General features: G+C 45.7%; 1 pseudogene; it reads right to left on the bottom strand.

Moving 5' to 3' along the window:
- Positions 1–1,187: 1,187 nt before the first annotated feature.
- Positions 1,188–7,168, bottom strand: LOC133054202 (T-box transcription factor T-like; annotated as a pseudogene).
- Between the last annotated feature and the right edge of the window lie 311 nt (positions 7,169–7,479).

Below are 7,479 nucleotides of genomic sequence, written 5' to 3'. Positions count from 1 at the left end.
GGTTCTTCACATCCAAAGTATTGGAGCTTCAGCTTCAGCATCAGACCTTCCAATGAATAATCAGGGTTGATTTCCTTTAGGATTGACTGGTTTGATGTCCTTGCTGTCTAAGGGACTCTCAAGAGTCTTCTCCAGCACCACAGTTCAAAAGCATCAATTTTACAGTGCTCGGCCTTCTTTATGATCCAACTCTCACAATAAAGATACACCTTAGAGGATTTGTCAGGTGACAAATCCTGGTGACACCCAGAGCTCCAAGGCAACTCTTCTGCTTCCTTCCAGTGAGAGGTAAGAAAGAATTCTCAGATTTTTGGATAAAGTCTACTACAGCAAGTATACTACCAAGATTAACAATCCTGGTAAAAATACCTAAGAAACACAAAAGTCTGATTTGACAACTTTTACATTTGAGTAAGAGGGAGATTTAGTGAAAGAACAGAGTGGGTGGCATCAAAGATATTATCTAATAAGTAGTAAGAGAAAGAGCTAAAGGAAAGATACAAATCTTTAAGTCAAAGGGGTCTACATGGGAATTTCCTGGTGGTCTAGAGGTTAGGATTCAGTGCTTTCACTGCTGTGACCTGGATTCAATCTCTGGTTGGGTTACCCCCATAAACTGTGCTCTGAGCCAGCCCCCCTCACCCCCAAAGAGGAAAAAACACATCATCTATCATGGGAAAAAAATCAAATTGGCATCAGACTTAGCATTGCTGCATGTTAGATGAACAGTCAGCAATTGAGCTGAGAATGATTTTTATATTTTAAAAGGTTGTTAAATAAGAAAAGAGGAAGTTGTGACAGAGATCATACTATCTGGCCCTGTATACTTTTAAAGAATGCTCCCTAAAGTAAGAATTCTAGCAAACAAGAAAATGGAAAACATGACATCCTAGGATCTATGATTTTAACCCAGGAGAGCGATGAAGAGGAATCCTAGGATCCTAATTTTCCTGAAGATCTCAAAAGCAACATGTTGGAATTTTAGTAGGATGGCAAAATATTATAGGATGATGGGCTGTAGGAAAAAAAGGAGACTTCATAAGCTAAATCAAATGACAGTTCAAGGTTAAGAGTCTGGGAAAACTTTATTATGTGATAAAGGCAACAAATACAAGCCAAATAGGACATTCAGAAACTCCAAGAAAAAAAAAAAAAAACAACTATAGAATAAATAAAGATCCAAGGAAACAATGGTCTTAATGAGAGTTGAAAATTGGTGAGCTCAAGAAAAATGAAATAGATTCCAAGTAACAGAGAATATACACCTGTACAAGAGACAATAAGAAATTCTATGGGAAAATACTGTAAACAAAACCAAAACTATGAAAAAATACAAATTTCCGATAGTGATTTCTTTTTGGTTGAGGCAGAAGTGAATGGAAGGGCTTTCCTGGTGGTTCAGATGGTAAAGAATCTGCCTTCAGTGTAGGGACCATGTCCCATCCCTGGGTTGGGAAGATTCCCTGGAGAAGGGATTGGTAGTCCACTCCAGTATTCTTGCCTGGAGAATTCCATGGACAGAGGAGTTTGGCAGGCTACAATCCATGAGTTGCAAAGACTCAGACTTGACTGAATGACTAATACACACACACACACACACACACACACACACACACAGAAATACAGTAGGGGAGTGGTAATATATACATGCAGGTTGTTGGTAATGCTCTAGTTTTGGGGTTAAATGACAGGTCCATTTATATTCATATTATGGGTTACATATCCTTCTGTATATATTAAACATGAAAAAGATAAAGGAAAAACAATCTAAAAGTTGAAAAAAGGCAAGGTCCAGTCATGAAGCAGATTAAAATGTAGATGATCTGGGCTTCCCTGGTGGCTCAGTGGTAAAGAATCTGCCTGCCAATGCAGGAGACATGGGTGATTCCTGATCCAGGAAGATCCCACATGCCACGGAGCAACTTAGTCCATGTGCTGCAACTACGGAGCCGCTGGGAGGTCTCAACTGCTGAGCCTACATGTTGCCGCTACTGAAGCCTGTGCACCCTCCAGCCTGTGCTCTGCAACAAGAGAAGCCCGTGCACTGCAATGGAGACTAGCCCCTGCTCTCCGAAACTAGAGAAAAGCCTACACAGGAACCAGGACCTAGCACAGCCAAAAATAAAAATAAATAAGTAAAATTTAAAAAATAATATAATATAGATGATCCTAAGAAACTGATGGAAATTCAGAAAAAAGATAATCCAGTTAACCTTTTTTTTTACATTTTTTTTTTTAATTAATTAATTAATTTATTTATTTGGCTATGCAGGTCTTAGTTGTGGGAACTCTTAGTTGCAGCATATGGGATCCAGCTCCCCGACCAGGGATCGAACCCAGGTTCCCCACACTGGGAGTGCAGAGTCTTAGCCACTAGACCACAGGGAAGTCCCTACATTGGTTTTATTTTACAGAAGATGCTTTCTGCTGATTGTGTTTGGCTAGTTTGTCAAAAGAAAAATATGAACAGTTGTAGGTTTAACAATACATAAGATTAGCTACCTATGGTCAAATTAAACACATTCCAGTGGACAGAGCTGGACACTGTCATTTCAACTCCAGTCTGCTGTCCCCAGCTATGATTTAATTCTGTCACAGCTGAACTCTGACTATGACCCCTGCCACAAAAGGAACCTGAAAACTACTCAAAAGCCACAGGGAGGAGAACTAAAAGTGTGTTTTTTTTTATCTCACTGGAGTATGACTGGGGGAGTTAACAAATTCTGATAGGCCAGAGTCATCTATGTGTTGCAAGCAAAACAGAGTTTCTGGATGCTAGCAAGTCATTGCTACTGTGAATCCTGGTGACTGAGGCCACCTGCATTGCTTTCACCTGAATTCACGTGCAGCACATAAAGGACCCAGGACAGCACTGCGGCCCCGAGGATGAAATAAGGTAAATAGCAGAACATGTATCTTCCTCTTATTTAAAGGGAGGGTCAACAGGCCTGGTTTCCTTCCCTCGTCCCATGAGACTGCCAATCAAATGAACACTTGCTGCCACAGCAGAGTCATTGCCTCCTTTAAGACACAGGCTCTGGTTCACATCGACGGAGGCAACACGGACATCCACAAGGCCAGGAGGCGGGCTGGGGCATCCTTCTGGCTGTCAGCAATGTCTTTGGCTATGGTAGCCCCTTCATACAGCGGGGACCCCGAGGAGGAGGGTGCCGAGACCAGGTGGATGAGGGAGGCAAAGTGAGCAGAGAAGCCTCGAAAGAACTGGGCTCTCAGCCCGCTGGGCACTCCTGCCACCTGGGCGCCCAGGGTGATCGTGCCGTTGTTCACAGACCACAGGCTGGCATACTGGCTGGAGCCCATAGGAGGACCAGCATTGGGACCCATGGGGAGCATGCTGGCGTGGGCAGGCATTCCAAGGCTGGACAGTTGTCATGGGTTGGAGCATGGACATGCAGATGAATTGTCAGAAAAGGTTCAAGAATTGTTCTGCTGGGGTAAGGGGTCTCCTGGATGGTGGTTCCTCAGGGCCAGGTACCTTTCCCAACTGTGCATGGAAGGCTGTGAGAGGAGGTTGCTGGACTGAGGGTTGGGGGGTGGCCGGTGGACACAGGGTGCTCGTTCCAGGAATCAGCCAACACTCAGATGGCTGGCTGTCTCCAGGTTTTTCCATCATGTCTTTGTGATCGCTTCTTCGCTTTGCATCAAGGAAAGCTTTTGCAAAGGGATTGTATTAAATTTTAAGAGCTGCTAGCTCCTCATTTTGCTAAGTGCTCACTGCCATGAACTGGGTCTCCCGGGAAGCAGTGTTTAACACGATCTAGCCCTCTCCATTGAGCTTGTTGGAGAGCTTGATTTTGCTGAAGGTGACAGGCGCCTTCAACCAGTGTGCGCCAAAGTTGGGCAAGTCAGGGCGGACGTAGACGCAGCTGGGCGTCTGCGGCTCAGGCTTGCTCCGTGGTACACACTCCTGGTTCAGGTATTTTAAGTGGTTGGAAGTCCAGCAGGAAGGAGTACACGGCGTTGGGGTCGAGGCCGGACATGTTCACCTTCAGTACCGGGGACACGCTCCTACCGCTCGTGGTCACCATCATCTCGTTGGTGAGCTCCTTGAAGCGCAGCCCCAGCCCGCTCTCCTCTAGGCCCAGGCGCAGCTCACGCTCCCTGGGGCGGGCCTTCTCGCTGCCTGCCTGCTGCTCACTCTCTCTATGGCTCAGCAGATGGTCCACGGGGTGCTGCAGGCTCTTCCCCCGCTCTCGGTGTCGGGGGAGCTCATCCTCCTGCCTGCCTCCTCCCCACTGCCCCCCAAGCCCTGACTTGGCTACTCGAGAGGAGAGCCACCTTCACTGCAGTAGGTGGCCGCTATTTCAAGAAGAGGGGCCTCCCGGGTCCCAGACCCGGGTGGAGGGCGAGAAGAGAGATCTGGGGGGTGGGGGGAGGGGGGCGAGGGAAGGGGTCGGAGAGGTTATTCCACTTGAACTGCCGACAAACGTCTGTGTGGTCAAAGTGAAAGTGAAAGTGACTCTGTCCTCTCCGACTTTTTGCAACCCCATGATCTATACGGTCCATGGAATTCTCCAGGCCAGAATACTGGAGTGGGTAGCCTTTCCCTTCTCCAGGGGATCTTCCCAACCCAGGGATCGATCCCAAGTCTCCCACATTGCAGTCGGATTCTTTACCAGCTGAGCCACAAGAGAAGCTCATATAAGGTAATACACATCCTGAAAAACGGGCTGAATGTAAATGGCTATAATCTCTATCGGAAAGGACACGGGAATAATAGAATAATAATAGAATTATGAAGTCATATCTCCTATTACCCAAAATCTCAGTTATTAATATTACAGATACATTCACCTATTTGTTAAATGACTCATTCCAACACTGTTTGGACCAGCAAAACTTGGAAACAACCTAGCTGCATGTGAAGAGGGTAACCTGTAGGTCCAAGTGACAGTGAGAAAAGGGGAGCAGACTGCAATTGGAAATTCTATTTAAGTTATTTTTGAACTATTTGAATGCATACATTAAAGCCTCAGCCAGGGACTTTCCTGGTGGTCCAGGGGTTAAGACTCCACCTTCCAATGCAGGGGGTGTGGGTTTGATCCCTGGTTGGGGAGCTAAGATGCCAGATATCTCTCTGCCAAAAAACCATAACATAAAAAAAAAAAAGATAGAAACAATATTGTGATAGGATAGAAGCCTCCGCCAGAGGAACAGTCCACTGAGGAGACCAAACGGGCCCCCAAATTACAGATCTCTGCCACTGGAAGTCTAGGCCACATGTTCCAACTGTCAGAGGGCAGGGGGAATCACTCTGGGTTACTGTGCTGGTTTCCTAACTGTCCTCCCTACTAATTTATTCTCAACACAGCAGTCAGATGTTTTTACTTTCTAAAATTTATTTATTTAAAATCCAAAGACATACACATGGACGAGATTCACTGACCATTGTAGTAGAAGTGCTTTTTCTTTTTTGGCCGCACCACGTGGCTTGTGGGATCGTAGTTCCCCAAGGAACCCAGGCCCCAGCACTAAAAGTGCTGACTCCTAACCAGTGAACCACCAGGGAATTTCCCAATTCTTTTTAAATGTTAGTCAGATTGTCACTCTTCTTTCTATTCAAAACCCTACAACTGCTTCCCATCTGGGAACAAATCTCAATGATTAGTGCGGACTCCACTATTCCTTCCCTGTCAAGACTCCACTGACTCTAGCCTCATATCCCACAAGCCTCTCCTCCCTTACTCTGTGCTGTGATGTGCGTAGTCACTCAATCATGCCCAACTCTTTTCGACCCCACAGACTGTAGCCCGCCAGGCTCCTCTGTCCATGGGGATTCTCCAGGCAAGAATACTGGAGTGGGTTGCCATGCCCTCCTCCAGGGGATCTTCCCAACCCAGGGATCAAACCCAGGCCTCCTGCATTGCAGGAGGATTCTTCACCATCTGAGCCACCAGGGAAGCCCATGAATACGGGAGTGGGCAACCTATCCCTTCTCCAGGGGATCTTCCCGACCCAGGAATCAAACTGGGATCTCCTGCATTACAGGAGGATTCTTTACCAGCTGAGCTACCAGGGGAGAAGCCACTCCCTCACTCTACTCCAGCCATAATAGGTTCACTCCTGCTTCAGGGTCTTTGCAGCTAAAATTTTCTCTGCTTGAACATCCAGTCAGCTTCCTGAGTCATTTATCAAATGTTAGGTTCCCCAACCTATTTTAAATTGAAGCAGCAACCCCCCCTCGAGCCCATACACCCTGTCTTGTCCTTCCTTCTTGGTTTTTCTCTCCACGGAACATAAGCATCTTTTTGGTCATGCCATGTGGCTTTCAGGATCCTAGTTCATTGACCAAGGATTGAAGCTGGGCCCCTGCAGTGAAAATGCGCTGAGTCCTAACCACTAGACCGCCAGGGAATTCCCTTAAGCATCTTAACAGACTACAAATTTAATTCTTTGTCTCCTCCCAGAACACAAGATCCAAGAAGGGCTGGTTTTATTTTGTTCACTGTTGCTTACCCTGCAAATGAACTATACCCCTTGCATATAAAGGCTCAGTAAAGATTTGTTGAATAGCTTTCTGTTTTCCACAGAAAACCAGTAAAACTAAAACCAAAAGACTAGGGAGGGGAAGGGATGACAGTATGACTGAGGGTTTTCATTATAAGCCCTCTGAGGCATTTAAATTGAAACACATGTGTACACATATCTCTTATCAACATAAAACATTTTAAAAGAGACATTAGATGTATTTAGAAAGTAGAATTGATAGAACTTGCTAACAGGAGTGAAGCTGGTGTAAAACTGAAGGAAATGGTGTCAAAGGTGACTTTCACATTTGCAGCACAGTTGAGCTAGTAGATGGTGTTGCTACATCCTAGATCAAGAACACTGGAAGAAAAGCAGAGGGAATGGGAATTCCCTGGTGGTCCAGTGGTCAAGACTCAGCGCTGTCAATGCTGAAGGCTCAGGGAACTACTACCCCAAAAGCTGAGTGGCCAGCCAAAAAGGAAAAAAAGAAAAAAAATCCATCACTTTAGTTTGGGCAACATTACATTCGAGAGGTTACTATAAGACCTTTAATGACAAAATCAAAAAGTGAGATTCAGGGATGTCCCTGGTGGTCCAGTGGTTAGGACTCAGCACTTTTACTGTGGTGACCCTGAGTTCAATCCCTGGTTGGGGAACTAAGATTACACAAGTGGAGCAGCCAACCAAAAAAAAAAAAAAAAGGGGGGGGGGGTCAGATCCAGACTTAGAAAAGATCTGTGCTAGATAAGTGAATATGAGAATAACTCCATAGATAAGCCCCCCCCCCCCAAAAAAAAAAAACAACAAGTGACCTTAGCTAACAGGATCACAAAGGTGGTTTTCCCATCGTGAGGCTTTTCCTGATGTGCTACCCCTGTGATTTCCCCAAATGTGGGAAACTCCACTGACTAATTTGTGGTTGTATGTGTGTATGTTGAGGGGAGGACAGGGAGTGGCAGGGAGAATAGAAAAAAGAGCTAAAGTCGAACC

The sequence above is a fragment of the Dama dama genome, chromosome 4, assembly GCF_033118175.1.
Source record: "Dama dama isolate Ldn47 chromosome 4, ASM3311817v1, whole genome shotgun sequence".
NCBI lineage: Eukaryota > Metazoa > Chordata > Mammalia > Artiodactyla > Cervidae > Dama > Dama dama.
Note: the sequence above shows the minus strand (reverse complement) of the source record. Positions and strands in the feature narration are given on the sequence as shown.